Raw genomic sequence first — 23,553 nt, forward strand, 5'->3', positions numbered from 1 at the left:
CCAGGAGAGGAGCTGGTGGTGACAGGACCATATTGTTCCTCCAAGACCTCTCCTCCACTGACCCCTCTTCCCCACAGAAGCCATTATAATCCTACAGAAAATTATTATGGAGATTATGGGTAAAATACGACAGTATCCCTTTTTCCCTGTAAGTTAACTTAGATGGATGATTCAACTTAGTAAAAGTTTTGCTAAGGTACAGGAAGAACTCTGCCTTTTCTGGACTTCCCAAGTAGGAAAGTTTGCCCTACACAAAATTATAGTCCCTCAGATCGAAGGATACACAACAGTTTAATATAGTTGTTATAAGAAGTGCCACTTAAATCAGTACCTGAGGTCTGAAGAGGTTTGCAGTGAACATGAGATCAGACCTGTCCACACAGACGTGTCTGTGTACTTGAGCTTCTTCTTCCCCCAGCACGATATCAAATACTCAGATTCCTACATGGATTTACCATGCATGGAGCTCACCCTGTTGGCAGGCAATCTTCTGGAGTTAACCCACTTCCCCTTCTCCTACCATCTCTGTAGCGAACTGACAAGTCCTCCAGTGATGCTGAAAACCAGAGGTGAAATACAGCTGGTGGCTTTTCAACAGAAGAGTTTGGTGTTTTCACTCACTATTGAAATACAAGTTGAGGCTCACGTGGCAATGGTGGAGACCAAGGAAAGTCCCCAACTGAACCCTCTCAGTGTGCAGGAGCACTCAGTAGGTCAGAGTATGGTGCTGATAACTCTGAGGATGTGGGTTCAACTCCCATTTGGGCCATTCACTTAAGAACTGGACTTGATCCTTGCGGGACCCTTCCAACACAAAATGTTCTGTGAATCTGTGGATCTGTGAGTCTGTGAACAAAAAGCACAGCCAATTTCCCACCGAGCAAACCTGACCAGCAATCACCCTGGGATATCTGAGTCCTTAGCAAAAGGCAGGCAAAGGTTCAGCTCTCCAGTGGATGCAGGGAAGCTTCCGGTCCAAGCCCAGATTTCCAGCCTGCCATAAGAATGAATCTTCAGACCACATTCAAAGTGTGCTCTCACTGGCCCCAGCTCTGAGAGGGCAAAGTGCAGAGTTCATTAAATTGCTGATGTGTGGGGGAAATCCTACACAGTTTCCAAAACAGCTGCTGAGTATGTGTTGATCTGGTCATCTCTGACCTTCTAAGTTATTTGTTCTTGCAAGTGGTGAGAGGACACAGAGGATTCAAGTAAAAGCCAGGTCTTGCCTGCACCCAAGGCAAATTCTGCACTTGAATTGGCCTGCAGACATGGTGAGGCCCTTCAGTCTCAGTGAGGAGGTGGGATGCATCCTTCTGCCATGCCTCTTCCCAGACATGAAAGGCAGATGCACCTTCCCTCTACTTCTAGCGTGGGCACTGTGCATCTTCCTCCTGACAGGAACATAAGAACAAATCCAGAAGGAACCAGAGTGCTCACCATGGCACCAAGAAGAAAGGGGATGAGGGGTTTGGTTTGCTCTTCATTGCTTAGATCTTTCTTTTGATGTCTGCTCAGCTGGTCCTAGAGAGCTCCAGAAAATCACAGAAAGGAGATGCCTTACTACATAGCCTAGACCCTCTCTAAAATTTTTATTCACACTCTTTTTTACAAAAGAGGAATTTACATACTTTTACTGAGCCTTCTTATCTTTGCAGGAGAGCCTAACTATCTAACTAGCAAAATACAGGGCCATAACAAAACAGGATAATAACTGTTTGACTGCTTATCTTAATGATAATTTATTCTCTAACGAAAGAGGCATATAGCTATGAGATGGGAATCTTTTTACAGCTCATGCCTGACCTTTTTAACGTCTGGTAAAATCATGTAATGGAACAGTTTGAAAATTTATTGTCCCCATTTAACAATGCTGACATTTTGTGATTATTGGCTCTGGAAAATCTACTGGCACTGTCAGGCAGAGAAAGTTCAGAAGTTGCTTCCAGGGAACAACAAAGCTCTGATTTTTAGAGTGCTGAACAGTAACAGATCCTTTTTATTGCATATTTTTAAAATCCACAAAAAAGGAAACCAAGATGCAAAGCAAAGCTGAAAAAGGAAAAGGGAAAAATACTCTTGATTAAATGCAAATTAGAACAGGGCTTCGCTCCCAGCTGTCTGAATTCAGTGGTAAAAAGCATCGTTACTTCAAAGTAGAATGATCAGGTTCAGGGACACTCCAAGACCAGTCCTGTGCCTGTTGGGGCTGAGGACAGGTGGAAAATAGCTCAGAACAGTCCAGCTGGCAGCGAAGCAGCCACGCAGGAGCCTCAGGCTTGTGGGGGGCTGCAGGCAAGGAGCCTCGGCAATTAGTGCTTGTGAAGCTTTCCAAGTGCTCAGGCCACACAGGCAGCCCGCACATGAGCAGGGAGGGGTGAGGGTGATCCCACCGGGCTCTTCAAATCACCAGGGACAAATTACAGCTTTTGTACATGGCCCAAGGTGGTGCCCCTCAGCAGGTGTCTGGCACACAGCAGTGACAAGGGTGGGCCACTGCACGAGTAAAGCCTCCATAAAATTGTCAGTAGGTAGTAGCCTGACACGGTGCTCAGGATGGTGCTGAAAAAACCTTTGCCAGGATACTTCCATTGTGTTCACATACAGCAGCAAAATATTACTGCAGAATGACCACTTGCAGGCTTTGTTACAAGATAACATGGTTTTCCTGACCTTTCATTCTCAGTGACCTTCCTTTTCAAAATTCTCCTTTATCCCCTTACATTTTTTTCACCTAATGCTACAGAAAAATAGCATTTTATTTGTAGAAACCAATAGTTTTTTGTACAGCAGTAAAAAACTATCAGCTCTGTCAAAGTGCTCTTAAAATATCAATGTGATATTGATTCACAAAAGCTTTTCCATTGATGAGATGAGGCAGCAGACCTCAGCTCTTGAAATACATGTTCCTGGTGCAGCAGCTCTTCTGAAGGAATTAGCTAGGCAGGGTTGTAGCTGCTATGGAAAAATGCACAGTTAGCTGACCAGTTAACCAGTTTACCACAGGGGGACATGGATTTTCCAATGCACTTAGCTTGCTACAAAATCTGTAATGAAACCCGATAAAGAATTCTCTCAGAATTGCAGCTACAAAAAGAACCAAGAAATAGAAAGATTTACAGCCTTTCAAATATTCCATTTTCAGACCCAGTTTGCCATCACATCTGCAAATTCTGTAAGAGGAAATGGCTTCCCCGTTGCACCAGGAGAGGTTTAGGTGGGATATTAGGAAAAAGTTCTTCAGTGAAAGGCTGCCCAGGGATTCTCCATCCCAGGATATGTTCAAAAGGCATGTGGGTGTGTCAGCTAGAGACGTTGTTTAGTGGTGAACATGGCAGTGATGGGTTAACAGCTGGACCTGAGGTCTTCGATGTCTTTTCCAACCTAAAAATTCTATGCTTCTGTGATTCTTCTAAACCACAGGGTACAGCAGAGACCATAGTAGTGTGTGACAAGAAATATGTAAAACTCTAGGAGTGGAAATTGTGAATATTATGTTTATGGGTTTTTGTTATGATAGTTCTCAACTGCTGTTATTTAGAACCAGCCAAGCACTACACTGATTTCATTGAAGTATAATGGTCTTTACAACTGTTCCTCTAAATGTAGTGAATGATCTAACAGAATGATTTTATAGAATGTATCGAGTCATTGGAGGCCTAGTGGCCTCGCTCAGTTGTGCATCCAGCCCATTTACAAGCCGCTGTGTTTTCACTTTTTTCTTCAGGGTTTGAGGAACTCTGGATGACTCTTGGGCTACTTCTAATGTTGCCACATGGGACAAGATGCTATGAGGCTCTGTTCTAACAAGGCTGCATTTGACTGCTGTGATTTTAGCCTTTAAATGACATTTTACTACTACTCATTAATGCTCCAGAGCTCATATAGACTAATAGAATTATTTCAGCATTTTAAACAGATAAGCATTACTGGATATTCAAAGACTATGCAGGTGGAGCATATGAGCATCTCCTTACATGTAGTACTCCTAATTCATGTAGAGTCTCAGCTGATTCTGTGTCTGGTCCAGGTCTGATTCCAACTCATGGAAATGAGAAAACTACCTGAGTGGTGATGGGTTTGGATGATAACACATCTCTGAGCACACCAGTTTTGGAACTGGGAATTGCCACGGAGTTTTCCGTTGTCCCTGGGTGGGAAAGGCAGCTGACACATCAGTGTGACTCTTCTTGGGGACATCACAGCACTTCAGCAAGTGACCAATAAAATGCCAAAGAGCTGCTCTTAGGTTTAGGATGTACTAAATAACCCAAGGATTGAGTTCTCACCATATTGCTGAAATTAAGTTTAATGTGGCTGCAGTGAAGCAGCACATTTCATTTTTTTTTATTTGTTGTTCTGGGGGTTTTTTTGGGACTCTGTTACCTGTCACTGAGGAGATGCTTTGCAGAAAACAGGTTTGGGAGGATGGTTTTGGCTGCACCAAACTTACATTTGCTCTCTGTCACCTCTGAGGCAGGCACAATTGCCTTTATTCATCTTCTAAGTGGGATATGCTGCTACTTCACACTAGCTCAACTTTTTAAAAGAACAGAAATAGAGTACAAAAGCAAAATGAAATTCATTAGAATTGTCCCTATGGGCATGTCACCACCTCAACAGAAAGTTCACTGGTAAAGGCTGTGGCAGAAGCAAACATGCTGGCAGCTTTGCAGCAAAGGGCCCAGAACAGTTGTCCGTGTGCAACCAGGAAGGGGTGCTGGGGGTGCCCTCAGGTGTCCCAGCTCGCACCATGGGGCTGGCAGATGTTTCATGGGGTCAGCAGGAAGCCCGAGAGCCTCTGAGATGGCCAAAGGCAAGCCATCCTTTCCTACTTCTTTATGTCCAGCATCACACTCACCGGCTCTGCCTGAGCGTCCCTGGTGACAGCCACGCTGCAGTGACTGACCGTGGCAGGACCTGAAACCAGATTCTTCTGAAGTGCACTGAGGGGTGTTCCAATGCACAGAAGCACCTGCAGTCTTCAGCACAGCTTCCTTCCTTCCTTCCTGATCCACTGGGGTGCTACAAGAGTATTACCTGAGACCACCAAGCAGATTTTATTGAAAATAAAAATTCAAAGACCTCTAATAGTCATGGCATGATTCATTCAAAAGCCAACAGCAGCTAAACAATTATCACTTTACCCCATTAGCTCACATCAGAAAACAGTTACCAGCACTCAGTGACTACCAGCCATTATTTTAAAGCTTTTTTAAATGTGGTAATGGGGAAAATTCATGAAGTGTTTCTAAAGCAGCTTGCTTCTGAAGGACTTATTCATCAACTGTTCATTTGTCCTTGTATTAACATTTGAAAGTCAGCTTTTAAGGAATTCTTGCATATTTGCACTCAGATAGGACTTTAAAATATGAACTGTTAATGACTAAATGTTGTTTAGAAGGGAGAAACATTTTGAGTAGTCATTCAAGAAAAATGCCTGTATCAAAATAGAAAGCACCCTCCCCTTTTCAGGGAAAATGGAAAAAAGCATGGACTTTTTTATGGTTGGGATGGGTTCAAGCACAAGTGGCCATGGCAAGCAGATCTCTGTCCATGTGATTATTCTCAAAACAACAGAATGATGAGAGGTTCAGATCTCTGTATCAAAGCCTTAAGAACTACATTGTGTTATTGCTGCTATAGAAAACATCCTTCCACTAGTCTGCTACTAGGCTAAGAGTGTCTCAGTGATGACCAGCCCGCAGGAGACTGACAAATTGGTTTTCCAGGTCCATGCATGAACATGGGAAATGGAATAGAGGTCAATGGACCAGGAGGGCCAGAGGCTGCCTGCACTGCATTGCTTAGTACTCCTGCTCCCAGGCCAGGAAAAGACACTGATGGCATTACAGCTCCTCTCTGCAACTGCCCATTAGAGGCAGGTGCCAACTGCTTGGGAAGCACTTTGGAGCATGCTCAATGCCCAAGTATCTTAAAGCACACAGACTGTGATTTTTGCTGCTTCTCTCTGGTGAATACCCTCAATGAACCACTGAACTGTCTGGAAGTGCCCAAAGAAGAGAATGCATTAGAATAATAGCAGTGTACCAGGCAGCACAAGTGTGGAGGAGACTCATTCCCTGCCATGTGGCAAGGGTGGAAGAACAAACACTGCAGCACTAAATTTTAAGCCAATTTTAGGAGATTTTCTTGACCAGTTTTTTCTTCAAAATGGCCAAAAGAAGGTGATAACTAGCAGTCATACTGCAAGAATGAATGCAAAGAAATATCCACAGGTCCAAGTGACAAGGTTGATGTTCTCCAGAGCAGCTGAAGGACATGTGATGGCTTAGGGAAATGAAACATTTTCATAGTTCTTCAAAACTATTGTAAGATAAAGTAATTGCAAGATATTTTTTGTTGCATGTTCTGTAAAGTCACAAGTCAAAGAAGTGGCTTAAAACTGTGTACTTTAAAGAGGCAACATCAGAGAAAGTCAGACACTACACAGCACCAAACACTTGTGGGGACAAAGGCTTAAGAGAAGGTCTCCACTGGTGCCTATTTGGTACCCCTTTTAAGCTGCTGCTTTGGTCCTGCTTTGGTCCTGCTCTTCCTCCCTGATGCAAGAAGCATGTAATGGTAGCCTCCACCCCATATCAGTGGCTGTCAGATAGATCTACTGCCCCAAAGCCCAGCATTCTGTTAAATGGGACAGCCGCAGGAAAACTTTCAGAAGTGTCAGAGTCCATTTGCTCCTATAGCAAGCAGAAAACAGCCTAGCAGAAGCTACAGCATCTCTGGGAAGGCGACAGGATGGCCTTTCCTTTCATTTGAAACCCTCCCAAGAAAATGAGCAATAAGCATTTGCTGCTCACTCATCCCTTGCTCAGAGTAAAAACCATCACAGGGCAGTTCTTGCTGCCTTGCTGGTAACCTGATGCTACCTGTGCTAGACAGCACCAATGATGCTTTCTGATCTGAGATCATGGGAAAAGTACACTAACTTGAAGAACAAGGAAAAATGTTATCACAGGATTCAAACCAATTCAGTGTGATTCTCACTAGATATTAAGTTGCTAATGTTATTGTCAATGCTGTACCTACACAGAGGCGCAGAGAAGTTGTAAACAGAATTGAAATTCCACCTTTGCAGTCAAACATGCTGCCACTTTAAAAGGTCCACTTATTCTGCACTGCACATCACAGAAATTTCTGCTTTTTTCTTAATGACAAGTACACACAGGCAATTTTTTCTTCAGTCAATCTATATACTGCACTCCCTTTAATTGTGTGGAATGAGGCATACAGGCAGTTCCATGAATATAAAAATCAAGAGAAGTTGTTTTGGTCGAGAGGACAAGAAGTTATCGCTCAGCAACGTATTTTGGTCAGTTGATGTTTGAGGGAACAATTCTGAATCAGTGTCACAAAGTTCAGTCTTCCTTTCTCTGAAGGAGAGATCTGACAGGGAGTTAGGGATGAAAGGTGGGTGCTCTTCCCAGAGCTTGAACCCTACTCCACTGACGGTGGACTCTGATGTGTCTCACTTTCAACAGCCTTTACTCTCTGTTATCTTTCATCAAAGTGTCCTTGAGCAGGTGAAGGGAAGGAACAATCATTTTTCCCTTTCAGCAGGGAACATGCAAACATGTTTTAAACATCTACTGCATTTCGTTTGAGCAAGAATGCTACGACTGATTTAATTGACTTTTTTCTTCCTTTTTTTATTTCAGTCAAAACACTCAAAGTTTCTGTTGTAAAAGTGATAGAGGAATCTTTCACCTCATTTCTACACCGAGCAAATAAGGAGATGTTGGCTCACAACTTAAACTCACTTTTTCAGATTTTCTGACTCAAATGCTGCTTTTATTCTACAAGCCAACACATCTCTGGCTGGGTAGATATACACTGCAATATTGCATTCCTGTAAGTTCAATGGAAATAATTCAACTACTTTTCATAAAATACAGAATTTGCACTTTTGGAAAAAGCACTTTTACTTGAAGCACACTGCAACTTGATAAGTGCAGTAATATACCTAAATGAGTTTTTCTTCTTTCATGGTAGTATTAGATCTATTCTCTCTGCTCCTAATGCACCAAAGTTACTAATCAGAATCTCACAATAAAACATCTAGGAGAAATTTTGACTCAGCTATTCTAAGGGTCTGGGCTGCAATGTGGATCATTGTTTGTGCACTGCTGCTGTCATTTATACCACAATAGAAGTTTTCAATTATATTCTACTATCCTGCTTTGTCTGCTGCAGTGCAGAAACCCCATGGCTTTGCCAACACTTGAATTAATATTACCAGCAGCTTTTTGAATTGATGCAGCTCCTCAAGAAGCTGTTCATTATGGGCCATTTTCAGCCTCTTTCAGCAGATATAAATGATGTGTTCTCTGGTGATACTTTCCATAGCACCAGTTCTTCATTTTTCCTACAAAATGCACATCTTAAAATTAATTGCTCCAATATGAAGTATTGGAGAAGCAAGGTAAAATAATAAAACCCTTATCCAAATCCCAGTAGTTGCAACAGGCTTAAAACTCAGCAGGAGGAACACAGATAACTTTTGTGTAACTGAACATTAGGAGTAAGATGTTTATAAGAGTGACTGTGGTAAGAACTTGCCCCATTTTGTGGTGGAAGTGATACCAATTTGGATCAGCCTACCCTTTTCTTATCTGACTATTGTCAGCCTCACATGCAAGGGGATGTGGCCTCTGTGCCTGACTGCCAAGAAGACAATTTTCAAATAAAATGTGACAGAGTCCCTGAAGCTAATCCAGTATGAAAGGAACAACCTTCTGGCCTAAGACAGACACAAACAGTGTTGGAAAGGATGCAACAGCTTCTTTCTGCAAAGAGCCAGCAATGACTGCAGTATTCCTAGAGCATTCATGTTAACATGCAGGCTAGCTATTGCTTCAAATGCAATTAATGAAGTTTTGGGGTGTAGTGAAGCAGCTGGTGGCCATAAGGAGCAGCGCTAAAGTTTGGAAAGCCCTGCCCAAACACAGGTTCTGCTTCAGGCACCTTGAGGGAAACTTACCTTGGATTAATCTACAGTTTCATTTTAGACCAGTGAAAGTTAAATCAGGCAAAGAACAAAACCAGACTCGAGTTCCACAAGAAGAAGTTGATTCTCTCACTAGTGCCTGCAATATCTTTTTTGGAAATTAATAGAAATGTGAAATGCTGTGGAGACATTAACATTATTATAATGCATGCATATATTTGAACTTACAGAAAATAATTAAAAGTTATATTTAATTTTCACTCCTGCTCACCGTCTAGAACTTTCAACGATTACTCTGGATTTTTTGCATTTTCCAGCAGAAACACTAAGACAGAAAAATATCACATCTCTTCCAGTATTTGCAGCATCTTTGTCCAAATAAACATAGGATATATTTTAATTAATTTATACAATCAATCATTCTTTTCACATAAGAGGAAACAGAAAATACGCTACTATTTAAAAAAAAAAAAAGAAAAAGAAAAGAAATAAAAGTCATATAATTAAATGTGGTAAGTGACCCCGTGGCAATGATAACTCAGCCACTGGCAATACTGGGAAATACCTGGCTTTTCTTACACTAGCACCTACACCTGGCTGGTGGCCATTCTCCTTGCCCACTTGGGCATGGGTAAAAAGGGGCTATTTCTCATATTTTCTCTTGCACCTGTCAACATTAATCAATTATTTTAAAATAATTTTTATCTCCATATATGGGGGGTTTTGACAAGGAACTACAGTCCATTCCTTTTTTCTTTAAAGGCTGACATTAAATCAGCTGCAAGGTCCCAGCTTGGCAGATACTATAGTACCTCTCGTCAGTGACATCTAAATGAGAGGCTGAGCCCAGTATTCATTATTCACTTACATGTGCACTTCAATAAATTCCTGTCAAGCAGCTCTCTAGATTTTAAAACAATAGTACTCTGAAGTGACTTTGCAAGAGCAGAAAAAAACCTAGCGAAATAAGTGCAGCAGTACCTCTACTAATCAATATTTCCATTTGCATTAAAGAAAAGATTTTATTTTTGATTTTGGCATAGAACATGAGTCTTTCAGTTTTGCCATTACTTGCACGGAATTTATTTCTGAATAGGGCAGCCCATTTTCACTCCTAATCACATACAGGGAAACATTGCCAGAAAAGTGCCTGTGGGTGCTGATGGCCACCAAGCTGAGCAGGAGGCAGCAATGTGCCCTGGTGGCCAGGAAGGCCAACAGCCTCCTGGGCTGCATCAGGCACAGCCCTGCCAGCCGGGCGAGGGGGGTGATCCTTCCCCTCTGCCCATCCTGGTGAGCCACACCTGGAGTGCTGGATCCAGTCCTGGGCTCCCCAGTGCAAGGGAGCCATGGACGGACTGGAGCAGGTCCAGGGAAGGGCCATGAAGATGATTATGGGCTTGGAGCACCTGACACAGGGAGGGGGAAGGTAAGAGCTGGGGCTGTTCAGCCAGGAAAATAGAAAGCTCTGTGAGGCATCTCACCCACGCATATAAATACTCAAATAGGGGAGGAAATGAGTGAAAAAGACAAGGTCAGGCTCTTCTCAGTGATGACCATTGACAAGGGGCAATAGGTATGAGTTGAAGCATAGATGAAACAAAATAAAAAAAGGTTTGAAGTCTTTTGTTTGTTGCAGTTTTGGTTTTGTTTTTTTTAATGAGGATGGTCAAGCACTGGAACAAGTTGCCCAGAGAGGTCTGGAGAGTTATTCCTGATGTTCTATTCCCACAGAATTTTATACCTCTGGTACAGGATAGCTTCTTTGCTGGTGTCTCATGGTTAGCTTGTAGTGTGGATGGATCAGGTAATATCCCATCTCACAGATCTCCCCAGCCCTATATATGAATTTATTTACCACAACCATACACCTGTACTTATTAAAGCCCTAAAAGCAATTATCTGAGGCTCCACAGCAGATTCACACAATCTCACTGTTTCTCCTTCAGCTGCCTCTCTTCTGATAGTAACTCTTTCCCAAAGTCAGGATGCTTCCTCACTCTGGAAAGATAATCTTTATTGTCAAGCCAGTGCTGTACAGTTGATAAAGCACACCAGATTGTAAGAGCTGAGCCAGATAACCTCTGCAAGGACAGAAAGAAGAACAATATTTTTCTCTCTAACTTGTGCGGTTCCTATAACTACTCTGAGGGTAAAGCAAATGCTTTAGAAAGTGTGAGATAATATGAAAATATTATTATCAGAACTTAACTGATATGACAATCACAGAGGATGCTATGTCCTTTTGTTATCCATTAATATGCATTTTGTGTTTTCATGGCCTCTGTGGCCACACTGAGGTGTAATTTGGTTAAAAACACACCAGAGTTAAACCAAAATAGATATATTAATGCTTGCCAATGTAATATGAAACTTAGAAAATTATAAAAATGGGGGGTTTTCATACCTAGAGAAATTAACAGGATTATGCACAAGGTAACTCAGCACAGATTTATACTCTCAGTTGTTCACTAGAGTAAATATCATGAAAGAACTGGATCTGAAAGTTCAAGGTGAGCATTCACATCCAGGAAACTACAATTCAGGCAGCAGAGCTGCAAAAACTGCAAATAAAGGCACATCTTGGCCAGAATATGTGATGTAACTTCTTTGCCATTTTGGAAGCAAACCTACCCCTGAAGCTGGAGAGGCAGGCCCTGCCAGAGACAGCAACTGCTGAACAGCCACTTTTCCCATTGCTAGAGCAATGGTCATGTTCCTGAGTGAAAGGAGCTGACAGCCTGTAAATATACAACCAAACCAGCCCTTGTGTTTGTTCCATTCAGCTCCTAGCTCAAGTGCACTCTGTTGTAATGGTCTAACCAGTGGCACCAAACTGTTTCACACTGAATTTCAGTCATGAGAAAAAAATTTAAATCTCAAACATTTCCTTCCCATTGACTTTTAACATTAGATGAACTTAGCAAGAGAGCTCTTACTTCGTCAGATAGATACAGGGTTAAGTGGACAATTTATCCTTACTCCAATATTTGCCATATCATATTGGACATCCACAAATAGGGATATATTTGAAGCCTGAAAAAAAGATTTTCATTGCTTGCTTGTACGTCTAAAATTACCCATTCTCTTCTTGATAGCTGAGAGCACTCGAGCATGTCAGTTTTACGACATTCTCTGCAGCTTTATATGCTTTGGTTCTTCCAGAAACAGCACACACAGAATTAACACAGAACTGCTCCATGATAAGTACTGAGTGGTCCAAGTGTGTATTTTTTAAAAATCTTTTTCCTTTTTGAAATTTCTCAAGCCTCAGGATGTTCCAGTTTTCTTTTCCAGTTAAGGTGTGTCAGGGGCACAGTGGGGGCACCCACTTACCTTCCTCACCTTCTGAAAAACTGATGATATTTAGAGCATCACTCTACAAATGAGAAAAAGTTCTGTTGAATTGACTTTAATTTTGTTTTAACTAAGATACAGTTTCAGTTGGTATTTTACTTTGAGAGCACTGTAAGAGCCATCCTTGACAAGCTGTTCATAGAAAAAGAATTGTCACCATCTTAGTAAATTCATTGTAATTTTGATACCTTAAATCCAGGCTGTTCCTGTAAGGCAAAACTTGTAGTTGAAACTAGGTTCTGGCAAAACCAGCAAGTTCTGATGGCAGCTTAAACAGATGGAGCATTAGCACATCCAGGTGGTAGGTCAACTTCAGGTTGTATTTGTAACTTGAGTTTTGAAATGTATACAAAAGCTAGTTTTCTTTTCCTTTTTTTCCTCAGGGACACATCTAACTCTAAAATTTGTATCCAAGCTACCATTCCCTTCAGCAGTTTTTCAGCTATAATGTTTGGGCAGATTAACACTGAGTTTTTTATATATAGATATATACATACATATAGACCGCCAGGAAGCACACAGAGTCCAGTTTCCATAAGCACAAGAATAAAATAATTTTTAAACTGCATCATCTTCACAATCTTCACAAATTTTGTTTCAGTTTCATTCTGAAGCTTTTTTTCAGAGACAGAAGTTGAAGTTTCTCCCTGCATTGTACTTTGAATCAAACTCTCAATTAGGTGAAATTCAGAAAAACAAGGTAGAACAGAGACACAGATGAAAAAACTCTGTTGGTCTTCCGCAGAAGCCAAGACACCATGTACTTTTGCTGAGAACACTGTAAAATAATACCAGCGATAGTTTTGGGCTCAAAGAGACTGAGTCAGCCTAAGAGTGACGAATTTAGATCCTGCTGAGCGAAGGAATCCCTCTGCAGGGGAACAGCTGTGAACAAACAGTGCTGAACTGAACAGGAAGTTCCAAAGTAAAACAGGAGGCTGATGGGCATATTGTATGCTCTGAGCATCACGGGTGAAGCCACTGGGGAGCACAGGCTTGTCGAGCAAACAGAGCAAAATATTAAGGAGAGCTGGATGAGTTAGAAAATCAGAATCTACTTCAACTCACCAAACTAGTCTTTTTTGATCTTTTGATGAGATCTCTCTCAAGATCTTCTTGACTGAGAAAGAATAAACTCCTTCAAGATACTGGGAAGCTAACAATGAAACTGTAATGGAAAGGGGTGAAACCTGCTCACCTGGTGAAACCAGCTGGGAGGAGACAGTGAGAAGTCAGTCCACAGCCATGTCTCTGCAGCTTTCCCTGACACCCGAGTTCAATACTTGCTGCTCTGCTTTTTTTGTCCATTAACAAGACCCTAACCTGCACTCCTTTTCAGCACCAGTACAGTGTGATAATAGGTGTTGTACTGTCCTCAGACAAAACATATTCCTCAATAAGACAATAAAGGCATCCAGGAACATTTTTTGGTCTGGTGCTGGTGTGAGCTGTGGCACCTAAGAGAAAAGCTCTGCTCTGAGGGCTTGAGGACCAGGGTAAAGGCTGAAATTAAAAGCAAACAAATAAAACAAAAACCTCTGCAAGACTGAAAATACAAAAATTGTTACAAGTGAGATAGAACAAGCTTTAGTCAGACATCCAAATTCTACTATCTCTCATAGCAGTGGCTGAGAAGAACATCTGCAAGGATGAGTTTTGGTCAGTGTTTGTGCTCACACTGGACTTGACAGCTTTCTTTCTGCCTCTGCTGCTGCCTGGAGCAGAAAGCAAGCCTCCATCTCCACTCATTTTTGCTCACTTACTGCAGCATGGACAGATCATTCAAAACACTAAGCACTTTCTTTTCAATGTTCAGCAGCAAATACAGAGATTTATAGGAACTATCAGATTTTTGGGGCTTTTTTTGTTTGTTTGTTCTAGCTACACATTTGTATTTGCATTTGTATATTTCAAATAAAATACTTTTATGTTTTGACTTCTGTAGAATCCTATCTTTAAGAGCATCTGATACAGCGGCATTTATTTCAGAACTTGCAGCATGAAGTGAAGGTCTGCCAAAACCACCTCAAAAGAGTGTGAGCTCCTGAAGCTGCTGTTGGCTTGTACAGACATCTCCAGGGACAACTGCTGGGCAGTCACCTTCCCCAGCTTTTCTTACAATTATGGCACAAGTTGTGGTACTTTAGAATCCCATACAGTTGGTTCTAGGTTACTGGTTTTCCTCCCTTTGGCTGGCCTTTTCCGAACGGAAACCCCAGTTCTGCAGCATCAGAGAATATTACCATTGTAATTGTGATCTTGTTGGATATTTTGTTTCATTTATGGCCAAACTGTAAAACAATACCTGCACATTTTAAAAAAATAATAAAATTCAGTAGCCAGGGCAACTTAGATTAGGAATGTAAGTTAAAAATGTACCCATCCTCTCTTCTTATACTCTAGATCTGAAAAGTAAGTCAGTGTGCTGTTGCCCAAACACCTTAAATTTACCACTTATGAAGTGAATGTACTCATTCAGAGGAAGGCAATCATAGCTGACACATCCATCTGCTCACCAGAATCCAAAACCTACTTTCGTGAGGTCTCTCATGTTAAGAGCCACCATTCCATTACAGATGGCTGCTGAAAGCCTGAGAGAAGGGAAAACATTAGCAAGATCGAAAGAAAATATGGAACCACGCTACAAAATCTACTTTTTCAGCCACATAACTCAGCTGGTGGGGCCCATGGATTTACTGCACTCCTTGCAGCAGTACCCAGCCATCCAGACCAGACCACCAGCAAACACCTGGCTGCAGGAGCATTGCTCAGGGCCACCCACCTGCACAAACTTTGACAAAATGTACACTACAGAAGTGAAGCTTAGAAATAGCTTGTAAAGGATTGAAACAGAACTTTGAAGCAAGCCAGTCCTAACAGAATGCTTCAGTAGCTTGTCAAGAAAAATAAAATTCACAAGATCCATTTCAAATCTACTCTTCAAATACCTTCAATTTCTTTTCTTTGACGAAATCCTGGTTTTCCCCTCCCGATTTGTTTGCTGTTTGTTAATGAGGTTACAGCGCCATCTCCTGGAAGAAGACAACTTGTTGCAACTGCTCCTGAAATTCTTCATTTCACTGTGCCCACAGAACCAGCTCATACAGGAGACTCTGCCATGACAGTGCAGCAAGGTGAAGCAACTGGATGGGCAAAAGAAAAAGTGCTGACCTTTTTTATCTTAGTAGATATACTGCAATAATGAGCATTGGGAAAGAATGGAAAGGTTCATTTTAGCTTATACTCCCCCTTTAAGAGGCAATATAAGATTTATAATTATAGAATCAGCACTGGGAGAGCACGAGCCTGCTCAAACAGATTTGGCCATTCACTGATGCAAATAGAAATAGAAAGGTTTCTGGTCCAAGAGGCACATATACCTTTTGGTCAGAGGGTATAAAACCTGAGGTCCAAAAGGCCCATGATGAAATCAAAATACCACCAATACATTTTTTTTTAGATTTGTGTTTCACTGCTTTACAAAAACACTGAGAAACTATTAGTAATAAAACCCCTTTCCCATAAAAAGGACCATTGTCAGAGTTAATTTTAGCTTTTTTTAAAAATAAATTACTATACAGTTTAACACCTAGCATTGGAAAAATATAAAAAAATTGTTCTTTTAATCAGATAATTGATGCAACTTTTACAAATGTATTTCTGATCACCCAGAGGGAAGAGTAACTTCAAAAAAATGGAAACACTGAAAGATGGAAAACACAGAAAGACTCACCCATTCTCATCCATATATATATACATATGCACAGGTATTAATAGTGGAGATTTTAAAGTGTTAAATTAGAGAGCCACTTGAAAGAACAGAACACGTTAACCAAGAATTACTAGTAAGCAGGTATTTTATTCTTGCAGATATATGTGGTATTAATTGTCCTAGGCACTTTGCTCTATTCATGGAGCATTCTGAAAACTTTGTTTATGGGGCATAAAGCATGTACTTTATCACCCTAGGCTTACTACTGCCATTCTCAAGAAGAAATAATAGTTGTTTCCAACAGTAGTAACATTATTTGTGTATTACTCCACTGAGTGGGACTGTACTGTGTGCTTGTTACCACATCCAACTCTACAACTGATAGAAGAAACAAAAAATACTTCAGTTACTTAAACCACTTACCTTTCATTAAAAGGCTTCAGGGCTTGATATTTAAGGCTCTTTATGAAAAATACAAAAAGGAAAAGTTACAGTGATTTTTATGATCTAAGCAATGTAACATAATAGTCTTGGGCATCATAGTTCCCTGCAGAAAAATCCCAGTGCCTAAAATTTTATTCATAAACACCTGTCAAAAGGGTAACTTGGGGCTAGAGGAATACCGTGTACACAACACAGCACCTTGCTTCTGAGCACAAAAAAAGCCTACAGCACAGTGCTGAATTCACCAGCATAGGATAGTGTATTTACTGGTACAGCCAGGCAGAAACAGTTGGATCGTCCTTTGGCAAAGGCCCCGATGAGCTGTGCAGACAGCTTTCACAGTGAATAGCCTCTTCTTCAGCCACATGATCGAGCAGCTGTAAGAACAGATTTATCAAAGAAGCTTCTGATGTTGTTCTCAGATACTGTACTTTTAATAAATCTATTTCCACTACTTTGTCAAAGAAATAGCTGGTCTTCAAAATGGAGTGCATTACATATGACATCTTTGTAGTCAAACATACTATTCTGCATGCAGACCTCAGACATTCCTACAGCTTCTCTGTTTCTCTAACATCTGGTCTTGTCAGAAATGAATGTGTTTTTATTGCTATAGGCTGAAATCTGAACAAAACTACAGAAAAGTATGCAAGATTTAAACAAGGCAAGCAAGACTGGGTTTTGTGGTGACATAAAGCAAACAAACATTGACAATAAAAGACATCATCTGTTTACAATCCTGAAGCGCATGTGTTGGAACATTTCTCTTGCAAACAAACAGTACAGAAGCTCAGAAACAACATTGTGACATTTAAGGCTCTCTCTGCAAATAAATACTTAAATCTCGTATTATATTTCTTGCCTTTTCAAAGCACTATCCAGAGAGATTGCTCCTTGATATATTCCAAGTATTAGCTGTACTTTACAACACTGGCAGGCCACTTTCTGAAAAAAGGGTTCTCCTTCAAACCTAACTGAAACAGGCTGCTAAGTCTCCAAATAAATGTATCCTTTATTTTAAAAAAAGCAGCATAAGCATTCTTGATTTCAAATCATATTTATTCACTAGACCGTGTTAAAACTCAAATAAAGGAGATGAACATAAACTAAATGCTCTCCCACTTTACCACTTCTGATGGCAGGAGGTAGGAAGAAAATCTGACTTGATTCCTACAGAATATTTGAGCTGATCCTGGAAACTGTGCATTATAGTTGCTTGCTTTACTTCATTAGATGCCACAGCAGCATTTTAAGGTTCCTTCTTGGAAATAGATTTAATTTATTGGAATTATTAAAAACATTAAATCCTAGTTTCAGCTACTAACTGCTGCCAGAGGAATTTTTTTTAACTGCATTGAGGTGAATTCTCCAAAAGAAGATCCATGAAGCTAATTTTTAGGATGAACCTTCTCTTGAAATGTAATCGTGCACTTACTAAAATTACAATTAAAAATACATGTAAAAAGTAGAATATTGCATCCTTGCAGCAAACTGGACAGACCTGCAAATGAGCATAACTCTGCTACCTCAAGCAAAACAAAGCTTCCATACTTCCATTTAATGACCCATTGCAATATGACTGAATGATGACAAGACATGATGGATTTTTTCTGCACCACATCGTCCCCATTTCACAACAGCATATTCTGCTCAGCATTCACACTACACAGAACAATGGGCCCCCACTGCACACAGGCTCAGAAGCACACTCTCCCACGTTCTCTTCTTTCTGCAGTACAGAATGTACTTTTCCTACATGATGTAGCTAAAAGCATATGAAATGACATCCATATTGCAGTGGCAACCTTTGGGGGTTCTTTGAAACAGGCCTGATTCTCTTCTGTCAAGGAGACATTTGTTCTCTCAGCTCGGAGGTCTGATCCCACAGATATTACCAGGTCTATTTGGCCAGTCATATCAGAATTTGTTTGTTCCTGGTATGCACTTCAGGACAGCAAAGAAAGAATACTTTGACCAAAGACTGCTCATTATATTCTGCAGTGTTCCTCTTGACCTCCATCTATAGAAGTACCTAAACCTCCCAATGGACCTTTTATTTTCCCACCCTTCCACATGTTGACATATGACAAAAAACCCCCAGTCTGCTGCCAAACTGTTTCTGCACTCTTTCCAATCCCTTTATCAAAGACAACTTGGATAACGTGTCAAATATTGCATTGATGGCTAAGCTTTGCAGTCTTGGAGCAATAAATGCCTAGTGACACCAGTATTAAGAAAAAACAAACCAACAAATATGAAACATGCCAAATAGCACTAGAATGCAGATTCACCTTTGTATGTGATAACCTGCCTTTGTCCTCCTTTTAGCTTTAAGTTTCCTGAACCAGCCATGTTCAGCCGCCTAACAGACCTGAAGTAATTCATAGACAATCAGAAAATTTTATGATTTCAGAAAATTGATTGTCGTTATATGGCCCTTAATGAATCCAACTTTTTCAACTTGAATACACGTGCTCAAAGCATTAAAACATATTTTCTCCATGTATAAATAACCTCTCAATTTTTCTTGTACAACTATAGAATGACTGGATGCACAAGGCTGAAAGCCACTCAAACAAGTTCATATTCAGAAATCAAATACCAACACCACTACAAAATTACACAATTGCAGTTTTTTTCTCTTACTTTAAAAATTTTGGAGTGAAGAAGTTCAAAAACAATTTGTCATCTTGCTAGAAAACTAAGGTAAGGTCACTGTCAGAACAGTGTAGATATAATCTTCCATGTCAAACAACTTCTTGGTCTTTCATATTGGCTACCTGGAGATACAAATATTCTACCACTTCATAGGCCCAAACTGGTACCAAATCAAAAAGCAGCACAGAGTTTAGTATTTCACTTCGGCTGCCCATTGCCAAGGTATTAAGATCAACCATCGCTGTCCATCTGCATCTTCTGTTCCATGCTTCAATTTTGATGATGAGATGGTTTTTGCAAACAAGTCACATTTCAAACCAGAGTAATGGATTTTCAACCTACAGTGTCCGGAGAAACAAGAACGCCATAGAACTCAGTATCTTTAGTTTAGTATATTCCCCTTTAAAAAGACTCATTTGATCATCTCCACATTTGGAAAAAAATTATGGTAATGTTGTTTGACTTTGAAAAGGAATTGATGATGGGAAATCCAAATTCTTTTTTTACCCTTCTGTCAAATGTGGCTGACACTTCAGTGTTGCCAGCTGTGAAGGGAAAAGAATCGAAGTAGGTCCTCCCATACATTCCATCAGCAGGCAGGCTTTAGCCGATAGAATTCAAAAGACCTTCCTACTGGCAAACCGGGCTAGAGCTTTAGATCATTTGATATAGTGGGAGCATTTTGAAATTGAGGGGCAAGAGAAAAATTTACATGAAGTCACATTCCATGGAATGTTTTGTCCCCAGATACATTAGGCATTTTCACTGCAGAGGAGAGTGCTTGAGCTACGAACTCCCTCAAAACCAGCATTCAGTTGCATGTAAGCATGGCATCTCTGCATGACATCCCTCTGTCAAACAGATACTACATGCAATAAATGAAAGCATTGTCTTGCACTATGGAAATGGCGTAGATACGGAGACAAGCCCGAGCCTTCTAGCAAAACTTTAGTAAGGACTGAAGAAATAAAGTCTTCCACAAGACTTAAGATTACAATATCAAGAATCCCCAGGAAGGGTGGCATCGAAAGTAACAGTGATCAGGTGATTAGGAGTCCAACTTGTTCAGTTGAAGAGAAGAAAGGCTGGGTGTTGAATGGAAACTGCAGTCATATAGAACTGGGTTTTTAAAATCTATTAATAAAAGAGCAGTGGAAAAGAGGGAATTGCAAACTTCTGTAGGAGTATCTTTACTGCACTGAACCAAGTGACACAGCTTATTTCCTCAAGTCTTCAGCAGCTTTATTAAACTGACTCATAATTGTCAAGTGGGAGAAATCCGCCTAAGAAGGGAAATAATTTCTGCAGAATAAAAGAAAAAAAACCCACAAAAATATAACAAAACAAATATAAACTCCTTCAGAATAAAAGCATTTTCAAAATTACTACACACTTTTATCAAAATACTCTTTTTAAGAAGAAGCAGCAGGGAATAGAAATTACCCCTTTAAGTTCTGGGATCACAGGTCACCACTTGCCAATTTTTTTCTTTCCTTTCTGTATTTCCCATTCTTCAAAAGTATGATCAAAGGCAGAACACAGACAGATTTATTTCAAATTAAAATATTCTCACTTTGTTTTTGTCTCTTTCTCAGCACTACATTTTAGTTAACATCTGTCTTCCAGCCAGTGTCCATCTTCTTCTCAGACACACTTTTATTTCTCCTGTGGTTCAGTGTTCTGCTCTAAACCACAACACACAGATGTTCATCAGTGAAACCCTTTTGTTTGTTTTGGGCGATAGATGTCCTTTCTGAAGGAAGTTTTCTCCTCATCTAAGATTACGTGGAAATATTAAAGCCTCATGGGGTGGAAACAAATCTAAAGAAGTCTAACTCCATACCAAGACAAAACTGCTTGATTCTCACAAAAGCCTAATTTGCAGAAAGCTTCCCTGTTTTACCAACACTGCTCATGGAAGATTAATTTACTTCATTATTCTTAAGAACTCCTTCCCCAAACTCAGATACAATGAAAAATTATAAATGAATACTGATGAAAAAGGTGGATTTTAGTGTGAGGGTTATAACTATACCAAAAAGCTCTTCTAGGGCAGGGAGCAATGCTCCCTGCCAGAATCTCTACCTGTTCCTGTTTAGTAGTGCAGCACTCAAATGTTCCCATCTCATAGCAAGGAGGAATCAAGGACGGGGGGAAAAAAGTAATAAACGGACTAGTATTTTTCATTTTTACAAAATTAATTTTAGGAACAGCAACAACAAAATACATTTTATCTGAAGTTGAGAGCAACAGGGAAATAAAACCCAGAGGCTGCAGGTTTAACTGTTTGATATTTGGCAGAAACAAGTGTCATTTCAGTAAGAATGATCAGGATTCACAAAATAAAAACAACCCACACACACACTTCCAAGGCCACATGTTACTTCGCTTTTAAAAGTGGAGGCAAGGGAGGGGAAATACCAGCAAATATGAGAACAGTTGCTAAATCCCTACTACTAAGTCCACCAGCGCAGGGTGAACTTGTTCCAAGCCTCATTACTGAGAACATCTCTTAAGGCAAATACAGTGGGAGCAGATACAGATTTTTAATTCATATCTTTGAGTTGATTAAATTTTAAAATAATCCTTCATTTGAGGGAAACAACGCTGTTTACATGCCTATGTACACCTCATAAAAATACAACTGGAAGTAGTACAGCTCTCTTTTATTTTGTCAACTGCTATATTAGATGCCATACTTTGAAGTAAAATTGTATTAAAAAATAAATTTACATAACTGAACTGCAGCATTCTTGACGTACTGGTAGTTTTCTATTTATAATTTTAGAAAAAAAACCTCTCTTATAAGGATGGCAAGTTCTTTCACTGAAAAACAGAGCACGAAGTACTTTTGAGATACAAAAATATTTTAAGCCAAGAATCTACTATGCAAGGACTGGCCAACCATTTCTGTATTACACACAAGGCTTGTTAATTGGTCTCAATTGTCCGTGTGCAAAGTGATGAAAAATACTATAGAAAGCTCTAATTTTACCAAACATCTTAAGAACAGCCTTTCAGAATTCTGGTTTTGTTTTAGTGAGAGAAATTTCATATTTAGTTTCAAATATTTAGCATTTAAAAACCAGCTACAGGTATTCCTGACATCTTCCTTAACAGAATAACATTAATGTAATTGATCAAAAAGCATAAACACACCAGATTTATACAAATACTTGGATATACAGAGGGAAAACCAAAGAAAACTTTCAATCTAGTGATTCAGTGAAAGTGAGTGGAACTTCAACACCTAACATGGTTAGATTTTGTAACACTAATAAATTACCTAAGTAATTATGGTGCAGTTACAATCTTTATGTATTTGTCTTCCCGCATCACCAAAATAACTAACTGCTATATGGAGACAACCACAGTCAGAATTTCTGCAGTTTACAGGGAGGACTTAATTCTTATGTTCCCACCTGCTTCGTCAGTGGTCAAAGGGAAGATTACTCTTTTGCAAGAAAGCATTCACTATGTAATATATCTCAACCTTCTCTTCTGTCCTTAAGCTTGCTCCACTGTAACGTACTGTAAAACAAAGTGAAGATGATCTGCCTCCACCACATCAGGTGTTATGTTCTGGTAGCACATTAGCACACACAAATCTCTCAGCTACAAATGCTCTGTTCACTTACCATTGTGACCTACTCCCTTTTCCTGTTTAGGCCTCACATTTCATGCTTATCATACCATTCTCACACCTAACTTTAGATCTATAAAATTTTAATATACTCTGAAAACTTAACACAAAAAGTTCAAAGATTAGTTTGACAACTAATTAGCACAACAGGTTCTTAGTTAGGAGGCCTGTATATTGCTGCAATTGAAGTGGATGAGTTATACAGCAAGATAACATATACCTAATTCACAGTGCTTTTTCTACTGTATGGTTTCTCTCTAGTCATCCCACTCCTTTTCATGACATTTAGATATGTTGGTATGTTTAATCTCATTTATTTCTACTTCTAGAAGACAATTGTTACATTAGTATGAAGACTTTGGAGACAGAGAAAGCTACATTTTCAAAAATTTCTACAGCATTAGAATTGTTACTACTGAATGAGTTCATAGACTTCTTTGTTCAGGTCCTTCTATTAAAGTTAAATGTACCAGTATCTCCTCTCTTTTCCCAAGCTGCAAGCATATAAGCTGAAGATTTGCCCCCAAGCCCCAATGCTCACAGGAAACTGTCTCTGAGGTCATAAAAATGAATGCTTGTTTAGTTCTGTAGCAGCTTATGCCACGTACCCATGTAACAGGTTTCCAAAATAACAAACTAGCTAAAAAAATACCAGTTAACTAAAAAAATTAAAATTCATATCTGACTTGGAAAAAAAGAAAAAGGCAACTAAGCAGTTGCATGAAACAAGTAATGAGGCAGTGGTCCCCCATCTTTTTGTTATTAAATTCCCAA

This window comes from Coloeus monedula (genome assembly GCF_965178545.1).
Source record: "Coloeus monedula genome assembly, chromosome: 4".
NCBI lineage: Eukaryota > Metazoa > Chordata > Aves > Passeriformes > Corvidae > Coloeus > Coloeus monedula.